The sequence below is a fragment of the Salmo salar genome, chromosome ssa16 (assembly GCF_905237065.1).
Source record: "Salmo salar chromosome ssa16, Ssal_v3.1, whole genome shotgun sequence".
NCBI classification, from domain to species: domain Eukaryota; kingdom Metazoa; phylum Chordata; class Actinopteri; order Salmoniformes; family Salmonidae; genus Salmo; species Salmo salar.
The window spans coordinates 82947777-82968592 of NC_059457.1; the positions used below are offsets into that span (position 1 = coordinate 82947777).

Genomic DNA, 20816 nt, shown 5'->3' on the forward strand with positions numbered 1-20816 from the left:
AGGGCCACTCGGGCTGGGCCGGAGGGCAGGAGGGCCACTCGGGCTGGGCCGGAGGACAGGAGGGCCACTCTGGCAGATCCTGACAGGCAGGGCACCCTGGCAGATCCGGGCAGGCGGGCACCTCTGGCAGAACCGGGCAGTCTGGCCACCCTGGCAGAACCGGGCAGTCTGGCCACCCCGGCAGTTCAGGGCAGTCTGGCCACCCCGGCAGTTCAGGGCAGTCTGGCCACCCCGGCAGTCTGGCCACCCCGGCAGTTCAGGGCAGTCTGGCCACCCCGGCAGTTCAGGGCAGTCTGGCCACCCCGGCAGTTCAGGGCAGTCTGGCCACTCCGGCAGTTCAGGGCAGTCTGGCCACTCCGGCAGTTCAGGGCAGTCTGGCCACTCCGGCAGTTCAGGGCAGTCTGGCCACTCCGGCAGTTCAGCGCAGTCTGGCCACTCCGGCAGTTCAGCGCAGTCTGGCCACTCCGGCAGTTCAGCGCAGTCTGACCTCTCTGGCGACTGTTGACTGGCGGGCAGCTCTGACGACTGTTGAGCAGCTCTGACGACTGTTGACTGGCGGGCAGCTCTGACGACTGTTGACTGGCGGGCAGCTCTGACGACTGTTGACTGGCGGGCAGCTCTGGTGATGGTTGACTGGAGGGCAGCACTGACGACTGTTGACTGGCGGGCAGCTCTGGTGACTGTTGACTGGCGAGGCTAGGTTGACACACTAGACTCCTGATGCGTGGGGCTGGTATAGGACGTGCCAGCCTGGAGACACGCACCTCCATGCTAGTGCGTCTGGCGGGAAACACCGGACCGAAAGGGCGCGCTGGCGGTCTTGATTGTAGGGTTGGCGTCCCCCCTTCCGGCTCGATGCTCACCTTGCCCTGGCACCTGCGGGGCGCTGGTACTGGGCGAACTGGGTTGTGCGTCCGTATAGGCGAGATGGTGCATACCACAGCGTAACATGGCGCCCTCCACCTCAATTGCACCTCCCTGTAGTCACGGGTAGCTGGCTTACGGCTCTTCCCTGGCCTGGCCAAGCTACCCGTGTGCCCCCCCCCAAAAAAAATCTTGGGGCTGCCTCTCGGGTTTCCTAGCCAACCGTGTTCCAGCGTAACGTTCCCGATGGTTCCTCTGTCCAGCTGCCTCCACTCTCCTGAGTGCCTCCACCTGTTCCCATGGGAGGCGATCCCTTCCGGCCAGGATCTCTTCCCAGGTGTAGGCTCCCTTGCCATCCAGGACGTCCTCCCATGTCCATTCCTCCCTTTTTCTCTCCTGTCGCTGCTCCTTCCTCTTCCGCTGCTTGGTCCTTGTTTGGTGGGTAATTCTGTAAGGGCTGTCTTCAGGAATGGACCAAAATGCAGCGGAGTTAGTATTCATCTTTCAATTTAATTAGAAAGAACACTATAACAAACAAAACAAGGAAACTGACAGCCAACAGTCCTGTCAGGTGCAAACACACTAAACAAGAAACAATTACCCACAAAACCCAAAGGAAAAACATGCTCCTTATGTGTGACTCCCAATCAACCACAACCCTCTACAGCTGTGCTTGATTGGAAGTCACACGGCCAAAATCAATGAAACAATAAAAAACACACACTCCCTTCTGCCACGTCCTGACCCAACTACACCCTCTACTGGTCAGGACGTGACAGGATCTGAATACTCTCCGAAGGCACTGTACTTTTAAAGGTATATGCAGTATTGTATCAAAGAGATCCTAATAAAATGAATGCTGCAATATGTAACATTTTGGACGACCCGACCAAATTCACATAGAAATTATAGATCTGTCATTCTCATTGAAAGCAAATCTAAGAAGCGGTAGATCAGTTCTGTGTGTGTTATTTCTATTCTTCACATGTTTTGCAGCTCAAAATACAATGTTTTTGGTTAAGGAAAATAAATATTAATGCAGTTTAGATGGTAGAATGATTCCCTACACTAAGCATTACTTGTTTTGTCACAAAAACTAGAATTTTAGAAACCAGGAAATGGCGGAGCGATTTCTGCGAGAACCACACTGTAAAAACAAAATATCAAGGTGGCCCAACTCAAGATATTTTAGTAACTAGTCCCACAGCCTTTTTCAGTCAGCGTTGCATAAGCTTCACATTTTAAGATAAATGTTTCTAAATCAATTAGACAAGTTAGCCAAAACTTTGTTCCAACTTCACTAGACAAGTTGAAGTTCAATCAACTTTAAATCATGTGTTTGATAGATGCTTGTATGGAAATTATTTTGCAGGTTGTTATATTTGTATGAAGTTTGAGACACGTATGTTAATGTTGTACATAGAGTCCCCATTGACTCGTTTCCAGTTTCAGCTGTTATCCAATTAACTGACTGGACAGTGTTTTTTTCTGTCCTGACAACAAATCCACTTTTTTGCTTTTGCTGATGTAATGCATCACGTCATCTACTGAAATCTATATTTTAATTGTAAACTGATCCCTGACAAAAACAACATTAATTCAGTTTCAAATTAGGATCATATAATGTTGAGCGGACCGAAAGATGTCTGTGTAAAACAAGGCAATTAAAATCTTTCAGTCTGTTGTCTAAACCTTTTAATTGTGTCTGTAGCCAGGTGGCTAAAAAGACATAGGCCAATAACAATAGCGTGTCGTTTTTTAATCTTTCTGTAAAGCCATGTATGTTAAAGCCATTGCAAGGCGGCCTTCATAAAGTTGTCCTCCTGACTTACTAGAGACCAAATTTCAAAGTTGTCCATGGCACTGGACTGCAATAAGAGCTAGCCCTACAGTGTGACCTACAGTACGGCGTACTGAGCAGTCCTGGCGTTTGCTCCTGGCTGCCTACATCTTTCCTCCACATAATAAACTGTACAAACATGGCACTTTTGAGGCTTACTTTTACAATTAGGCTTACTCAGTCACTACAACAACCTTCATATCATGGACATAAAACGCCATTAGGCCTAATGAAAATACCGCATATGTAAGTTACTTGGTTGGTGTCTTGTGAATCAACCTGTATGTGCATTATTCTCCCAGGTAAAGCAGTATTTTCCGCCAAAACCGGAAGTGTTATTCAAAAGCATTATAAAGCATATAAATGTCTGGATTTGATTAGAGCTTTCATCAGCATGAAAATTCAAACCTGATGCTCCCTGAGCCTGATGAGACATATTAAATACATTTAATGAGCCCTACATTTAATGAGCCCAAGCCCAAAAAAGTCCAAATGATTGTGCAGTTATCCAATAGGTCCACTAGGTCCTCACTTACAATGACTGTAAAACATTGTTGCATTTAAACTGTATATCACTGGTTAGTGGGATGAAATGATAAAATATATTGGCAATGGGAAGTAATAGCTGGTTTGTTCAATTCATTTTGGAAATGAAATGGTTGTGCTTTTTGTATTGTTATGACTTCATGGGGCCTACTGGAGTGAATAGGCTGCTTATTCTGTAACATTATTTGATGCTGTGTGTGAGACTGCTGTCTCCTGGCTATGTGTTTGACCCAAACTGTCTCTCCTTCAGCGCCATGGAGTGCACAGGTATTACGCTCGCTGTCCTTTCAACACCAGGAGCCTTTCTCCTTTGATGTGACACTGTCTCTATTGGTGATTCTGTGATAGTGGTGCTGGCTACCATCAGCTGTGTAAACATAACATTATGTTATGCTGTGTGTCATGTTCTGTCCATCCGGTTCTGTCTGTGTGTGCGGCAGCCCGAAGCGAGGCCAGGCATGCTTGATTCATTCATAATGTCATCAAAAAGCATTGCTCCTCCTTCACTAGAACTAGAATGGCCCGACAACAGAATTTATAATGTCGGACGCGTTAAGTGATGCTATGTTTTCTGTTATATTGGAAGATTTTTGGTCCCTCTGAAGGCCTAGGTCCTATAGTCACGGTTCACCACTGGATCTAAGTGAAGGCTGAAATTAACCTGTCCAGAGGCAGGTTTAACTTCATATTAATGGATGTTGGCCCCCAGGTTGACCTTGGCAATGAGAGAAACTGGATTACCTGGACTATTTCAATAAACTCAGAACAATTAGTGTTTTAAGATGAGTCTTTCATCCTGTGTTTAATATTTCTTGCTTTTTTAGTTTATAGTGTTTAGAATGGTATCATGTTAGGGGTTAAGACAATGGGATGATTCTGGAAGGTGTTCCGGAAATACCATTTTCAGAAAGTGTCGCACTTCGCCAATACTCAAAGAAAATATCCTTCACATATTCAGTCATTTATGTACTGTTTATTATTTCTCCAGTGGATGTCAATTCTGGTGTTATACGTAGAGGAGTAGGCAATCAATACAATTTCACAATTTTGATTACACTGAGTTTGGTTAAAAAAATTACACTTAAATTACAATGTTTAATTCTAATTTCATTATAATTGTCATACTGTTGTAAACACCAAATATTAATCATACAACTAAATAAAGTGTATATAATGCATAATACAGCCCCAAAAATAACAAAAAATTCACTGTAATATACAGTAAACTAGTGTTTTCCAATGGTGTAGCTGGCATATTATGGTCATGATATGCTTTGCAATGTTGATGACAATGGAGTAGAGATCTATTAGTGCAGACATCTCTAAAAAAGTCTACCTGACATTTTTACAGCAATCATTTTTTTTACATAGTGGTCATCAAAGTTTACTGTAATATATCTACTTTAAAAAAAATGACAACGCTAAAGAATGTGGAGATAGACCATGTAGTTATTTAACACTTTATTATGTATAATCTCTATTTAATAAATTACAAAAACAATACATAGTGTGTGTGTCTATGTACTGTGCTTGCATGTCATGACTTGAAACACATTTTTCAACATTTGCTAAACAACACTCCCGTTAGGCTACTGCAGCATTACCTGTGATGTAGTTATTATCTCTATCTGTGGAGTAGAGTGCGTCTGACTCAGTTTCTCTACCAGAAAACATGTGAAACTGTAAAGTGCTGGGTATTCGCGTACACAAATGTAGGAGCAAACTGAAGAGCTACTGGATGACTTGACTGCGATTTGCAGGTGTGGGCTCACCAGAAGCCAAGGCAAGTTTTTATAGACTCCCTAAATCAGCTGGCATCTGATTGGCTCACTTGCCAAGGTATTTGAATGATCACGGCTGTTGACTCGAAAACGAACTACTTGGTAAATCTAAGATTATACATAACAATAGATCCATTCCATGTTTATTCTTTCTACGTTTTAAGATTCTTCAACACATCAGACAACTGTTCATAAAAATTATCAAAGTTACTAGCTATCAACTTTGACATCTGAAGACCACCATGTTGAATGAACATTTTTACTCAGGATGTACAGTACATTACCTACCGTACGTTGATGAAGTATGTTACATTTATCTCCAAACGGCTGCAAACTCATTGGGTTTGCTTCTTGCAAAAACGAAATATCAAAAGCCTCTTTAACTGAAAACATATTATGCTGTTCATGTCAATAATAAAATGAATGTTCTGTGCACTCCAAAATTAAGTGTCAATTTAGCACAACTACTTCACCAATACCGTGTTTCCCTCAATCAAATAAGTTAATTTAACTGTCAGGGTTTCCAGATGGGTAAAGGAAGCGTTGGGAAAGGTAGAGTCAGGCAGAGTGGTTTTGTTTTGATTTCATGCGTCTCAGAAGAGCAGAAGGAGAGAGTGTTGTGACTTCATAAAATGTCGACATCTGAAGTGGGGTGCTTTGATCTTCAGAGCAGAACACCAATAAAAAGGTGTTATATCTGGAGTTTAATAAAGGTGTTATATAAAGGTGGTATAAAAGGTGTTATATCTGGAGTTTAATTAAGGTGTTATATAAAGGTGGTATAAATGGTGTTATATCTGGAGTTTAATAAAGGTGTTATATAAAGGTGGTATAAAAGGTGTTATATCTGGAGTTTCCTCGGACATTGAAGTTCATCGTCTTAAAACCTCTCTTGGGTAGGGGGCAGTATTTTGACGTCCGGATGAAGAAGGTGCCCAGAGTAAACTGCCTGCTACTCAGTCCCAGAAGCTAAGATATGCATAGTATTAGTAGATTCGGATAGAAAACACTCTGGAGTTTCTAAAACTGTTTCAATGATGTCTGTGAGTATAACAGAACTCATATGGCAGGCAAAAACCTGAGAAGAAATCCAACCAGGAAGTGTGGAAATCTGAGGTTTGTAGTTTTTCAAGTGATTCCCTACCCAATATACAGTGTCTGTGGGGTCATTTTGCACTTCCTAAGGCTTCCACTAGATGTCAACAGTCTTTAGAACGTTGTTTCATGCTTCTACTGTGAATGGGAAGAGAATAAGAGGTCTTGGAATCAGATGACTGAGAAAATGACATGAGCTCAGTGGCGCGCGCTCCAGTGAGCGTTAGCTGTGTTCCTTCTCTTTTTTGAAGACAAAGGAATCGTCCGGTTGGAATATTATGGAAGATTTATGATAAAAACATCCTAAAGATTGATTCTATACATTGTTTGACATGTTTCTACGAACTGTAATATCACTTTTTTGACTTTTCGTCTGAATTTACTGCGCGAGCACAGTGGATTTGGATTACTCGACTGAACACGCGAACAAAATGGAGGTATTTGGACATAAAGGATGGACTTTATCGGAATAAATGAACATTTATTGTGGAACTGGGATTCCTGGGAGTGCATTCCGATGAAGATCATCAAAGGTAAGTGAATATTTATAATGCTATTTCTGAGTTTTGTTAACTCCACAAAATGGCGGGTTTTGTTTTGTGACTGAGCGCTGTACTCAGATTATTGCAAAGTGTGCTTTCACTGTAAAGCTTTTTTGAAATCTGACACAGCGGTTGCATTAAGGAGAAGTGTATCTATAATTCTTTGAATAACAGTTGTATATTTTATCAACGTTTATGATGAGTATTTCTGTAAATTGATGTGCTCATTCATCGGAAGTTTTGGGAGGCAAAACATTTCTGAACATTACACGCCAATGTAAAATGGGGTTTTTGGATATAAATATGAACTTTATCGAGCAAAACATACATGTATTGTGTAACATGAAGTTCTATGAGTGCCATCTGATGAAGATCATCAAAGGTTAGTGATTAATTTTAGCTGTATTTCTGGTTTATGTGATGCCTCTCCTTGCTTGGAAAATGGCTGTGTGGTTTTTCTTGTCTAGGTGCTGTCCTAACATAATCTAATGCTATGCTTTTGCCGTAAAGCCTTTTTGAAATCGGACAGTGTGGTTGGATTAATGAGACGATTATCTTTAAAATGGTGTATAATACTTGTATGTGTGAGAAATTTGAATTATGAGATTTTTGTTGTTTTGAATTTGGCGCTCTGCTATTTCACTGGCTGTTGGCGAGGTGGGACGCTACCGTCCCACATACCCTAGAGAAGTTTTAAGCAGAAGATTCCTGGAGATTCCTACATAAGATACACAGTGAGAGCTTTTGTGAATAAGCTGTTGCAGTGACAAAATTGCTAAAAGTATGGCCATGTATCAAGTGTGTGCCGATGGATTCAATATGTTATTGAGGAATCTGATGATGTGAAGCAATTGTGGTGGAAATCACATTGACAAATTCCCAGAGTGCCCTGCTAGGTAGTGAAGGAGTTTGAAGTAGCAAGGATGTTGTCTGTACAGTACAGTAGTTCTCTTACAGGGAGGCGTGGGAAATAGTTGAAGGAGTGAGTGGAGCTGAGGAAGCTATAGCAGTGGATGCCCCGCAGCCTGTTGAGATTCAAAATGTTTTTCACCAGTTGAGGGATGCTGATACACTGATTGTAAAGAATTTGGATTTTGTTGCATTTATTACGCAGGTGATTATTTGTACTGCCCAAACGAACAATAAGTCTAAGAAACTGGAATACTGTAATTGTATGTGTGGCTGAATGTTTTTTGAGTCTCCAGGAATTACCAGGTGAAGCATTGCAGGGAATACTGGCTGAAGATGTTACCCCCTCCCAGGCCCCTGAGTCTGTGTAGGGATGTGATTTGGATTGGACTGAAGATGTTACCCCCTCCCAGGCCCCTGAGTCTGTGTAGGGATGTGATTTGGATTGGACTGTGACTGAAGATGTTACCCCCTCCCAGGCCCCTGAGTCTGTGTAGGGATGTGATTTGGATTGGACTGTGACTGAAGATGTTACCCCCTCCCAGGCCCCTGAGTCTGTGTAGGGATGTGATTTGGATTGGACTGTGACTGAAGATGTTACCCCCTCCCAGGCCCCTGAGTCTGTGTAGGGATGTGATTTGGATTGGACTGAAGATGTTACCCCCTCCCAGGCCCCTGAGTCTGTGTAGGGATGTGATTTGGATTGGACTGTGACTGAAGGAGTGGGATGTTTTTTTAATAAATCTGTTTTTGTATTTTGTGTGATGACGTCCCTCACATCCCCCGTCCCCCTTTTCTACAATGGACATATTTTTGTTCCTCCAGTTTTCTAACCGTACAGTAGATGGTGGCAGACACATATGATGAATGATAAGAGGCTGTATGCTCTCTTATAAAGGTCCTTACTACTGAATAGTGTTAGTTCACATTACATTTGTGTGAACATCATTATACCAAAGAAGAAGTCATTTGTACATCAGTCCAATAGATGTCTCTGTGGATACAGGTGCCAAGCGTATGGGCATGTGGCAGCAGTGTGTTGGAGGGATGTTCCTAGGTGTGAGAAGTGTGCAGAAGGTGCATTGGTTTAGTAGTATCGGGGGAAGAAGTGCTATGTTTTAATTGTATGGGTGCCCATGGTGCTGGGGTTCAGAAGTGTCTGGTGGGAGAGAGGCAGGTTGAGATTAATTGGGTTAGAGTAGTGCAGGGGGTGTGGTCAGAGTAGTGCAAGGGGTGTGGTTAGAGTAGTGCAGGGGGTGTGGTCAGAGTAGTGCAGGGGGTGTGGTTAGAGTAGTGCAGGTGGTGTGGTTAGAGTAGTCAATTAAGATAACCTTTATTGCTACAGGTATGTAATAGCACGTTTACACTTTCTAATGTCGAAAGAACATGTCATAACATGCTAGGTGACAAATCCGTCAAGTTATTACCACGTTCAGTGAAGGTTGTTATCTGTTGTTTTTTTGTCAAACCGAGTGAGTGAAGAACGCAAACAAATATTTGAAGTCTCATAGCTAGAGATTTGGGGTTAGAATAGAAATACCTTTTATCATTAGTGGCACATGGGTAAAATCACTGAGGAAGTCCAAAACATATTGTAACCTGTGTTGTGATAATTGCATTGTTTGTGCTATAACCTGTTAGTTCATATGACTTGCCCCTGTGGTATATATATATATACATTTTATTTAACCTTTATTTAACCAGGTACGCTAGTTGAGAACAAGTTCTCATTTACAACTGCGACCTGGCCAAGATAAAGCAAAGCAGTGCGACAAAAACAACAACACAGAGTTACACATGGGATAAACAAACGTACAGTCAATAACACAATAGAAAATCTGTATACAGTGTGTGCAAATGAAGTAAGGATGTAAGGCAATAAATAGTTTCCAACTTCGGTCATTTTTGCAATTCGTTCCAGTCATTGGCAGCAGAGAACTCGTAGGAAAGGCGGCCAAATGTGGTGTTGGCTTTGGGGGTGACCAGTGAAATATACCTGCTAGAGCGCGTGCTACGGGTGGGTGTTGCTATGGTGACCAGTGAGCTGAGATAAGGTGGAGCTTTACCTAGCAAAGACTTATAGATGACCTGGAGCCAGTGGGTTTGGCGGCGAATATGTAGCGAGGACCAGCCAACGAGAGCATACAGGTTGCAATGGTGGGTAGCATATGGGGCTTTGGTGACAAAACGGATGGCACTGTGATAGACTGCATCCAATTTGCTGAGTAGAGTGTTGGAGGCTATTTTGTAAATGACATCGCCGAAGTCAAGGATTGGCAGGATAGTCAATTTTACGAGGGTATGTTTGGCAGCATGAGTGAAGGAGGCTTTGTTGCAAAATAGGAAGCCGATTCTAGATTTAATTTTGGATTGGAGATGCTTAATATGAGTCTGGAAGGAGAGTTTACAGTCTAGCCAGACAGCTATGTATTTATAGTTGTCCACATATTCTAAGTCAGAACCGTCCAGGGTAGTAATGCTAGGCAGACGGGCAGGTGCGGGTAGCGATCGGTTGAAGAGCATGCATTTAGTTTTACTAGCGTTTAAGAGCAGTTGGAGGCCACGGAAGTAACGTTGTATGGCATTGAAGCTCGTTTGGAGGTTTGTTAACACAGTGTCCAAAGAAGAACCAGATGTATAAAGAATGGTGTTGTCTGCGTAGACGTGGATCAGGGAATCACCCGCAGCAAGAGCGACATCGTTGATGTATACAGAGAAAAGAGTCGGCCCGAGAATTGAACCCTGTGGCACCCCCATAGAGACTGCCAGAGGTCCGGGCAACAGGCCCTCCGATTTGACACACTAAACTCTATGTGAGAAGTAATTAGTGAACCAGGCGAGGCAGTCATTAGAGAAACCAAGGCTGTTGAGTCAGCCGATAAGAATCTGGTGATTGACAGAGTCGAAAGCCTTGGCCAGGTCGATGAAGACGGCTGCACAGTACTGTTTTTTATCGATGGTGGTTATGATGTCGTTTAGGACCTTGAGCGTGGCTGAGGTGCACCCGTGACCAGCTCGGAAACCAGATTGCATAGTGGAGAAGGTACGGTGGGATTCGAGATGGTCGGTAATCTGTTTGTTCACTTGGCTTTCGAAGACTTTAGAAAGGCAGGGCAGGATGGATATAGGTCTGTAACAGTTTGGATCTAGAATGTCTCCCCCTATGAAGAGGGGGATGACCGCGGCCGCTTTCCAATCTTTAGTAATCTCAGATGATAAGAAAGAGAAGTTGAACAGACTAGTAATAGTGGTTGCGACAATGGCGGCAGATAATTTTAGGAACAGAGGGTCCAGATTGTCTAGCTCAGCTGATTTGTAGGGATCCAGATTCTGCAGCTCTTTCAGGACATCAGCTGTCTGGATTTGGGTGAAGGAGAAGCGGGGGGGGGCTTGGGCCAGTTGCTGCGGAGGGTGCAGAGCTGTTGGCCGGGGTTGGGGCAGCCAGGTGGAAAGCGTGGCCAGCCGTAGAGAAATGCTTATTAAAAATCTCGATTATCGTGGATTTATCGGTGGTGACAGTGTTTCCTAGCCTCCTGGCCTTATATAGGCCTAAGGCCTAGACAATAAAACGTAGTGGCAGAATAAATTCAACCACACATTTGTTTCCTTACCATTACGGAGAGCTACATCTGTCCAGTGAACTCTACAAAACATATTGCATGTAAGAAACAGTTAAGTGACCTACAACATGGTCAAGCAAGGTAATGTTGCTGACATTTTAGGACTACTTAACAACTATTAATTTAGAACCATGGAGAGTCACCGCAAGTCAAAGAAAATAGGAGCTGCCTCCACTATTCCAGCACCATTTCAACTTCAACATTTTAACATCATCTAATCATCTATGCTTAGTCTTTTTGGTAAAAGATACCAACAACTGTTTAGTCCAATCAAACTAAGCTAAATATAATGTAGCTGTCCATGGCACTGATTTATGTGTGTGCAAGTAGAAAAAACATCTCACCCTACTCGTAGAGAAACACCAATGCATCCTCCTCTTTCATGTTGCCTAAACGGTCAATGACTGTCATACAGTGAAGGTTTTAGTTTTTGTTGTCCTAGGCTACCTGGCTAAAATGCTTGCTCGCTAGGCTAACTTCCTTTCATAGGAAACAATGCTCCTGGCCACCTAGGTAACATTAGCATTCGGAAAGTATTCAGACCACTACACATTGTGTTACGTTACAGCCTTATTCAAAAATAGATTCATTAAATTACCTCATTAATCTACACACAATAGCCCATAATGACAAAGAGAAAAGTTTTTTTTTAAGAAATACCTTATTTACAGAAGTATTCAGACCTTTTGCTATGAGACTCGAAATTGAGCTCAGATGCATCCTGTTTCCATTGATCATCCATGAGATGTTTCTACAACTTGATTGTCTGTGCCCAATCATGTTTGTACCATGTTTTGTGGTGCTACCATGTTGTGTTGCTACCATGTTGTTGTCATGTTGTGTTGCTACCATGCTGTGTTGTCATGTGTTGCTGCCTTGCTATGTTGTTGTCTTAGGTCTCTCTATGTAGTGTTGTGTTGTCTCTCTTGTTGTGATGTGTGTTTAGTCCTATATTTATATATATTTATTTATTTATTTATTTATTACTTTTTTTTTAATCCCCGTCCCCGCAGGAGGCCATTTGCCTTTAAGTAGGCCGTCATTGTAAATAAGAATTTGTTCTTAACTGACTGGCCTAGTTAAATATAGGTAAACAATAATAATGAATGCAATTGGAGTCCACCTGTGGTGAATTCAATTGATTGTACATGATGTGGAAAGGCAATGATGGAGGCCACTGTGTCCTTGGACCTTCAATGCTGCTGAAATATTATGGTACTCTTCCCCAATCCTGTTTCGGAGCTCTACGGACAATTCCTTTGACCTCATGGCTTGGTTTTTGCTCTGACATGCACTGTCAACTGTGGGACCTTATATAGACAGGTGTGTGCCTTTCCAAATCATGTCCAATCACTTGAATTTACCCCAGGTGGACTCCAATCAAGTTGTAGAAACATCTCAAGGATGATCAATGGAAACAGGATGCACCTGAGCTCAATTTCGAGTCTCATAGCTAAGGGTCTGAATACTTATGTAAATAAGCTATTTCTGTTTTTTTTTTACATTTGCAAACATTTCTAAAAATCATACTTTGTCATTACAATTGAGACTGAACGATCTATAACGCACATTTGTGCATTTGGTTGGGTTGACCAGAAAGTTACAATGTTGCTTTAATATTAGGAATTTGATGCAGCGACTGTGGTTGAAATTTAGCCGGCTGGCTAAAACTGGCACTTTTACTGAAACGTTGATTAATGTGCACTGTCCCTGTCAAGGCTGTGGGTAACTAATGAAAGGAGTCAGGCGCAGGAGAGCTGAGATGCGTGGACAAGGTATTTAATTCAGGAAAACACCAGTATAAACACAATACTATGGTGCTGGAAAAATGCCGGTACCACGAGATAAACGGGCGTAAATACAAAACCCGGTAACAATATACCAGCTGTCAGATACAGCCTTACAATAAAACAAACACGCACACAAACATGGGGGAAACCAGAGGGTTAAATAATGAACATGTAATGGGGGAATTGAAACCAGGTGTGTAAAAACAAATGGAAAATGAAAAGTGGATCGGTGATGGCTAGAAGGCCGGTGACATCGACTGCCGAACGCCGCTCGAACAAGAAGAGGGACCGACTCCGGCGGAAGTCGTGACAGTCCCTGTAAAAATAAACTCAAACTCATGTATAGCATTTACTTTTACTCAAGTATGACAATTGAGTTATTTTTCCACCACTGACGATTTGGTTTTTGAGAGTGAAAATATACAGTGAAAACAAGGTTATTCAGTAAAATAGTACATAGTGCTGCCTAAAACAAACTGCAACCTTGTTCTAAATGTCTTTTGAGTCAGTTATGCATTTATATTCATTTTTAAATCTACTATAGGTTACATGCACTTACTCTGTAATTTAAAGTGTGCACTTTGTCTAATGTAAATTAATGAATGTTTTGTTGTCAATGTTTAGCTGCCTGATCTATTGAGATTAGATAAGTGAATAAGAAATGTTAGTTTTTTACTCTGTTTATTTATAACTTATTGGACAGCTAGTCAAAGCTCAAACCAAGTTTATTCACCCACTGGGTCAAACAGCTGCATAAGACAGAGACATGTTTACACATTGAAATTAGATAAGGGAATTAGAATAAATATAATATATTTTTAGAGAATAGAGAAAGCGCCAGAACTGTCAAGTCAATAAGTTTTTGTGTCCGTTTCTCTTTATTACTACAGGCCGACTCAGATTAAGGCCGGTAACATCAACAGCGAGGACAAACCCAGCCTGCCTCTCTCATTTTACATTGAGTCCAAACCTACAGACACTGGGTCCTGATTGTGACAGTTGAGCCCAGTTTGCAATGCAGGATCCAGAGATGACATCAGTGAAGCTGGAAGACTGCAGTCAAACACTGGAGCTGAATGTCAACATTAAAGATGAAGAAGAGGAGGAGAAGATTGGGAAATCTGTTAGTCATGGTAAGAGCAGGTTCTGTCTATAAGTTATCTTCATAAGTTAGACCTCCACAAGTTTTGACCCAGTCTGTTGCTAGGTTGAATTCTGTAATTCAACATCACACATCCCTGAACAACTGGTCTATCTGGAGTGATCAGAGAGTAGACTAAAGAAGTGAAGTAGACTGACAGTGAAGAAGTTCTATGAAATTAGTCTGTAGTTACTAGGCTTAGGTGGTATACCATATTATTTGTAGCTACTTTTTAAGTAAATACCTGCAGTCAACTTGTGTAATACGTTAGGTGATAAAGAACATTGCGTTCTTAATTTCATCTGTCCCATTATTATGTAGCGTATGGTAGTCCCCAGTCACATGGTGTTTGTTTACAAGCAAACAAATGAGAAGTAACCAGAGCTTTGTGAGTCACTGTTGTGCAGCATGCGCCAAGTGATCCTGTTACAGTCTGGAATCCACATAGAAATGTTTGCCATCTAGATATCTTGTAACTGTTAAGTTAACTGTCTAAACTTTGCTAGATGCTCTACAGTTGGTTTGCTAATTTAGTAGCTAAAAAAAATAATAGCGGCCCTTGTGTGCACTACCGGTAATACTGTATATATCCCAGGATGGAACAGGCATAGTATGGAAATCTGTATAACGCCCAACCCTACCACTGGGCTCCTGGCTGAATGTAGGGTAGCCTGAAGCCATGAGCCCAACCCTACCACTGGGCTCCTGGCTGAATGTACGGTAGCCTGAAGCCATGAGCCCAACCCTACCACTGGGCTCCTGGCTGAATGTAGGGTAGCCTGAAGCCATGAGCCCAACCCTACCACTGGGCTCCTGGCTGAATGTAGGGTAGCCTGAAGCCATGAGCCCAACCCTACCACTGGACTCCTGGCTGAATGTACGGTAGCCTGAAGCCATGAGCCCAACCCTACCACTGGGTTCCTGGCTGAATGTAGGGTAGCCTGAAGCCATGAGCCCAACCCTACCACTGGGCTCCTGGCTGAATGTAGGGTAGCCTGAAGCCATGAGCCCAACCCTACCACTGGACTCCTGGCTGAATGTACGGTAGCCTGAAGCCATGAGCCCAACCCTAGTAGTCACTAAACCTTTTTCACCCCTTTGCCACTTTTTAGCTTTAGACTCTTACCCACTTTTAGAAGAGTTTTATTCCCCTTTTGTATTGCACAGCCTACTTGTATGTATAACTATGTCACTCGGTACACAAGAAGAGGACTTGGTCACCCTCGGAGCCTTTTTCCTCGATAGGGTTTTTTCCTGGGTTCCTCCTGGGTTCCTCCCTTCTATGGAGATTTTCCTAGCAACTTTGCTTCTATATCTGCATTGCTTGCTCTTTGGGGTCTTAGGCTGGGTTCCTGTAAAGCACTTTGTGACAAATAGCTGTGCAGCGATGCTCTCCATCCAACCTGACAGAGCTTGAGAGGATCTACAGAGAAGAATGAGAGAAGCTCCCCAAATACAGGTGTGCCAAGCTCGTAGCATCACACCCAAGAAGACCTGAGGCTGTAATCGCTGCAACAAAGTACTGAGTTAAGCGTCTGAATACTTATGTAAATGTGATATTTCAGTTAACCTGTCTCCATTTATCTACACTGATTTTAAATTGGATTTAACACGTGATATCAATAAGGGATCACAGCTTTCACCTGGTCAGTCTATGTCATGGAAAGAGCAGGTGTTCATAATGTTTTGTATACTTGGCGTATATCACACAAACTTGACTTTTTGTTTTCTGATGTTGTTCACACAGGAGAACATGTTGAGACATTCTCTACATCCAGAAAGCAACAGCAGGAAGGTCACAGAGCTAAGAGGTCTCACCATTGCCCACATCGTAAGGAGATTTTCCCAAATCTATCAAAGCTAAAAATACACCAACAAATACACACGGGAGAGAATCGGTATTCCTGCACTGACTGTGGGAAGAGCTTCACAACATCAAGTGATCTGAACGTTCATCAGAGAGTGCACACAGGAGAGAAGCCTTACTCTTGCTCTGACTGTGGAAAATTCTTCACAGCATCATCTGAGCTAACAGTTCACCATAGAACACACACTGGAGAGAAGCTTTACTTCTGCTCTGACTGTGGGAAGAGTTTCTCCCTATTAGATACCTTAAACAAACATGAACGTATACATACAGGAGAAAAGCCTTACTCCTGCTCTGACTGTGGGAAGAATCTCTCAACAGAGTAACTTAAAAAGACACCAACGTTTACATACAGGAGAAAAGCCGTACTCCTGCTCAGACTGTGAAAAGAGTTTCCCCCAATTGAATGAGTTAGTCACCAGCGAATACATACAGGAGAGAAGCCTTACTCCTGCTCTGACTGTGGGCAAAGTTTCTCTCAACACAGCAGCTTAAAGAAACACCAACGTACACACACCGGAGAAAAGCCTTACTCCTGCTCTGACTGTGAAAAATGCTTCAGAACATCATCTGAGCTAACAGTTCACAAGAGAACCCGCACTGGAGAGAAGCCTTACTTCTGCTCTGACTGTGGAAAACACTTCACAACATCATCTGAGCTAACAGTTCACCAGAGAACACACACTGGAGAGAAGCCTTACTCTTACTCTAAATGTGGGAATAGTTTCTCTCAACAGAGCAACTTAAAAAGACACCAACGTATACATACAGAAGAAAAGCCTCATCAGTTCTCTCAGACCAGCTAAGATAAAGTCACTCCATCACTTAATTCTCATGTCATAAAGTAAGTGGTAACAGTGAATTGGATCCTATTGTTTCTCACTGTGTGTGACATGTGCAGAGGAAAGGGAGCATTATAGAATGTTAGCCTCTCTTTACTTTACTGATCAGTGTACACCTTGTCAGTTTTGGTATGTTTTGTTAGCTTCTACTGCAAAAGATATTGAGATGACCTTGGGTTTGCCCTGATGGTTGACTGGGCGGTACTGCTTCCCTCTGCAGTTTTCAGTGGGAATGAGCTAGTAGACACAATATGTATCAGATAGAGGTGGTGTGAGAATCAGTTTTCGCCATTCGTTTGGGTGGATATTATTTTTTTGACTACTGTGGCGGATGAATCAGAATTAGTTGGGTAACATAGATAATTAAGATGTTTTATTTGTATAATATGCTTATGTGAGATACTTGTCATTAGGATGGCGTGCCCTTTGGACTCTGGTGTTGACAGTTGTACTTTTCCCTTAGCTAGGGCTCAGTCACTTGGGGCCCAGAGAGGGGAGAAGTCAGAATGAAACATTGTCTTCATATGTGAATGTGTCTTTACCTATTCTGAACCATGTGAAGGGATGGCGTGATTAATGGGGAACCAATTACTTGTCTCCACAATGTCTGTGCGCAAGTCACTCCCTCCTTTGGGACCATTGTATGTCCTCTCTCTAGATCTTGCACTTATCCTGGGATAGTGTATGACCTGGAGGCTCACTCCCCTCAGTGAGCTTGTCCAGGAGTGGAGTCAAGAGGGGGTTTACTTGAGATGGGAGTATCTAGAGTTGTCAATTGATTTATGCCATTGGATGAGCTAATGGTTCTGTTCTATACCGTACCAGGGAGAGACGGTTCCAGTTTGGGGTAGGAGGACCAGGTACGGGTCTATACAATGAACACTGTTGATACAGCAGTTGCTGTCTGCTATGTTTTATAGATATCTTTCATACAGAACTTAACCTTTGTGAACTGTTCCTAAGATCTGTTGTTTGTCATGTACGTTGAGAGGGGTGGGTCTTGGGTATAAAAGATCTTTGTACTTTTGTGTAATCACTTTTCAATGGCATCATTGAAGGTCAAGTGCTTTTGCAAAAGCATCTTAATTATTAAAGATGTAGTTTTAAGTATAACTAACTTGTGTGTGAAGTTTGTAACTCTCCTCATTTGGTAATGCAGAAATTAGCCACCACACTAAGGGACTGTAAGGTATTTATAATAAGGGATACCTGGAGAAAATCTCTCTGAAATGGAAATGGATGGCCCTCCCTTCAGTTTAATATATTTTTACCCGACCCTCCCTGAACGCTTCAAAAAACCGTCACCTATATCCAAAATAATAATGAAATATAAAGTGGATAGCAGAGAACATGCCTACTGTTTACCCTCACTCCTAGGACAGACCAGAGCCTAAGATATGCAGTTTTGTAAGCATTACATGGCAAAGTAGCCAGAAGGTTGTGGATTCGCAGAACACCAGGGACAAGGGTAGGAGTGAGCATATATATAGCTTTCTATAAAACGCATTTCATGCAATTCTAAGTCATTTTACATGACTGGAGACAAGCAGAGAGGATAATTGATTCTGTCTGCGGAGCTTTTCAGTGGGGGTCTGCGAGTAAAACTGGTGCCGCATTTTATGAAGCATGAGGGATGTTCCCGTCAGACTAAAAGAGGACCCGCCCAGACCAGACCCTTACTGTGAGCTGCCCAGGTTGAGACACATCATCTGCGAACAATTGAGCGGCGGCGAATGATTTCAGTAAGTCAATTTAAATTAATTTATATAAAAAATATATATAATTATTAAAAAACGATAAAACTAAACATAAAGATGTAGAAGGAGGGTACCGTTTCCCTTAAGTAATTGTAATGGTCGTCATAGGTAGTGGACCAAAATGCAGCGGGTTGAGTGCTCATCTTAACTTAATAACACGTAACAAACAAAACAAGAAGCCGATCGAACGAATAGGATTACAGGCTAAACACAGCTATGCAACCACAACTTCCCACAAAACCCATACAAAAACCACCCCTCTATATAGGACCTTCAATCAGAGGCAACGAGGAACAGCTGCCTCCAATTGAAGGCCAAATCAATTAACTAAACAGAAATAAATAGAGTAGACTGAACATAGAAATACATTAACATAGAACATAGACCAAAACCCCAGAATACTCTAAACAAACACCCCTCTACATAAACACATATAACAACAAACCCCGAACCACATAAAACAAACACCCCCCTGCCACGTCCTGACCAAACTACAATAACAAATTACCCCTTTACTGGTCAGAACGTGACAGTAATAGCACAAGGTGAATGTGAATGTTGCGTGAGTAAGAAGATATTAGTGAGATTGAAATTTGGATAATAAGCATAAGTTGAGTTCAACAAAGGATTTACATTTGGGATAATAAGAGGGTTGAAATTTTGGATATTAGGATAATAAGAGATTGACATTTTGTTAATAAGAGGGTTGAAATGAGGATATTAGGTTAATAAGATATTGACATTTTGATAATAAGAGTGAATGAGAGCTGTCAGGGAGCTGGGTCAGGTGGGAAAGAGCTGCTATTCTATATGTATGGGAAGTGCCAAGACTATAGAGACTATAGAGACCATAGATACACAAGACTATAGAGACCATACAGACCATATAGACTATAGAGACCATAGATACACAAGACTATAGAGACCATACAGACCATATAGACTATAGAGACCATAGATACACAAGACTATAGAGACCATACAGACCATAGAGACTATAGAGTCTATAGAGACCATAGTATTTATGATTATATAAACTACTGAGACTATAGACACTGAGAGACTATAGATACACAAGAATATAGATACTATAGAGACTATAGCGACTGTAGAGGAACAGTTGAAGATACATATGATATGGAAGAAGGCTAGAGCTAGTCTTAGAGAGAGAACTAGAGCAAGGGCAAGTAATGGTACCATGCCCCACTGACAGCTGTCTGTAGGAATTTATAAGAGAAGTGTCTACGTGGTCTGCAGCCACTGGAATGTGGATGTGAAAGTTGTGTTAAGCTGATTGAAATTTGGATAATAAGATGATTGCTTGAAATTTGGATGTTAAACTGATATAAATGTGGATATTAAGAGATAGAAATTTAGCTATAACAGACTGAGTGAATGAGAGCTGTCAGGGGATTAGCTCCAGTGTGAATGTGGAGGGAAGTGTGAGCTGAGTTTTTTGATCTATAACGTTATCTAGGGGTTCCGTCCATCATCTCCCATCGTAGTCTTGGACTACTAATAATAGCACGTGGTGTTATTGAGCACTGGTGTTGTTTTATATGTATAGGAAGTAGCGGTCTATAGCAATTCTGGGAATTGTCTATGTGGTCTGGGACCACTGTACCATAGTCTCTGGGAGGCTAGAGAACTGTTGAAGATACATATGGTGCATAGGATGAACATGGTGTGGATGTGAATGCCTAAGTATAGAAGTTATGTAGGGAAAAGTGAATGTGAATTTCCTGCACAGCAGGACATGCAAACTTGTGTATTTTAGGTTTAAAAAGGCTTCTAAAGTTAGTAATTTCCACTTTAAAATGTCAGACTTGATTTGCCCTAACGAAAAATGTATCAACCCCTACAGAAAATGTCCATGAATTATAATCCACATTTCCTGTTGCTGCAGGATTATGTTCCTACTGTAGAAAACTGGCTCAAATTAAGATCCTTCACCTGTTTAAAGCAAAGGATGGGTACAAAAAAGCTGACTGCTGTAAAACCTTAGTAGTGTATGGGTGAAGTGGGCCGTGGTACTCATTAGAATTTCCTGTTTTTTTTTCAGCTTTTGATCTTCTCATTTAAAACATTGTTTTTGTCACACCCTGATCTGTTTCACCTGTCATTTTACATTTTAGTCATTTAGCAGACGCTCTTATCCAGAGCGACTTACAGTATTGAATGCATACATTTCATACAATTTCATACATTTTTTTCTTTTTTTC

General features: G+C 42.0%; 1 protein-coding gene across 2 annotated transcripts in view; it reads right to left on the reverse strand.

Moving 5' to 3' along the window:
- LOC106574974 (nectin-4) overlaps positions 1 to 20816 on the reverse strand; it is a 215464-nt gene that overhangs the window by 117711 nt on the left and 76937 nt on the right. The gene's annotated exons all lie outside the window — the stretch shown is intronic.